This window comes from Tachypleus tridentatus, chromosome 4 (assembly GCF_004210375.1).
Source record: "Tachypleus tridentatus isolate NWPU-2018 chromosome 4, ASM421037v1, whole genome shotgun sequence".
In the NCBI taxonomy this organism is placed as follows: domain Eukaryota; kingdom Metazoa; phylum Arthropoda; class Merostomata; order Xiphosura; family Limulidae; genus Tachypleus; species Tachypleus tridentatus.
The window spans coordinates 962,270-963,968 of record NC_134828.1 but is presented as its reverse complement, the minus strand read 5'-3'; positions in this window follow the sequence as shown (position 1 = coordinate 963,968).

The window sequence follows — 1,699 nt, the reverse complement described above, 5'->3', positions numbered from 1 at the left end:
AGCTTCACCAGATTACATGATATTGTTGATTTGGTCACTGTGTTCGTGTCCACATATATACATAACTTCACCATATCCTACGATATTGTTGATTTGGTCACTGATATGAAGGTTGGTGTAATCGGGGAGAAACTTAGACTTTTTGTGTTCATTGCTAATCCCATACCCATACGTATTCTAGGTGATACTAGGAGACTCAGTCATAATTGTTAGAAGGCATACTGCCTTTAGGTTTGAGTTTTGTTACTGGTGAGTCTGATATTGAAGAGGGTAATGAGGAGGCTTTGTTATTGTTCTAACATTTAGTTAGCATCAGATCGGAACCAGTTGAGGTTGAAAATACCAATTAAGAGTGTATCGTTATTGTTGGGAAACAATTTAGATGGGGAAAAAGGTTATTGCCGATCCCAAGATGGTTAGTGAGCCAATCACTGTTTCATCTGAAGATGATGTAGTTGTTGAAGAGAATCGAGATGTGTTTCCATCGTGTGCTGCGACTCGAACTCAGGCTAAGAAATAAAGACAGAATAAATGTTAGGCACGTGTTCAGGGAGCGATATTATTGATTTGATCCAGATATTTTTCGGACCCGCAAGGAATCTTCTGAATAATTGTCCTGCTGACAATTCCTTGGTGAGTGACAATGATGGGCGTAAGGGATCTGGTTCACCTGGTAAAGTTCCGTTTGCTAGAAGTAAACTGATCACCGAGCAAGAAGAGGATTTGAAGATTTCTTCACTATTTGAATATTCACTTCCAAAAAAAAAAAAAAAAAATAAGCTGCAGAAATTTTCAAATACTTTGTTTGTTTTTTCAAAAATGGTTATAAGAGAATAGAGACCATCAGGTGTAACATAATAAATTGGAGGCTCGTCCGAGATAAATTATAATACATAACAACTGTTAAATATAGTCTACTGAAGTTGGAATATTCCGAAATGTTCAAGAAGTAAATGTTCGTTAGCACATGTGTGTTAAATGTTCATTACTGCTGCTGTCATTCTGTTGTTGTCATTGAGTTTTAGTTCGTATTGAATCGATCTCTTGTAAATGTTTTCTCTCTTCTGTATTTTATATTCACGTATTTATATTTCTAGCCGTTAAGTAAGTAATTATTATTATTAAATTGGTTTGTTTTGTTTTGAATCTCACACAAAGCTACACAAGGGCTATCTGCGCTAGCTGTGCCTAATTTAGCAGTGTAAGACTAGAGGGAATGCAGCTAGTCATCACCACCCACCGCAAACTCTTGGGCTACTCTTTTACCAACGAATAGTGTGATTGACCGTCACGATATAACGTCCCCACGGCTGAAAGGGCGAGAATATTTAGTACGACCGGGAACCCTGAGATTGCAGGTCGAACGCCTTAACCCACCTGGCCATGCCGGGTCTCGTACCGAAAGAAAACAGTATTTTATTTCTATAGTGACAGAAATTAGTTCATATTTGCAATTATACACATTAAATGTCATAACTAGTGTATTTCTAGTCATGCAAAGAGATAACATAGGAATTTCGTATGGTCATTCATTGAGATCCCATAACGTCTATGTTTTTTAATGAAATATTGAGAAGAGTGCTAAACAGAACACCTTTTGTTGCTCGTGTGTTGTTGATTATATCCTGTTGAATGCCTGAAGTAACGTTAAATGGAAACAGCAAGGTCTTAACAACTAATAACAGTTTATATTTTTTGT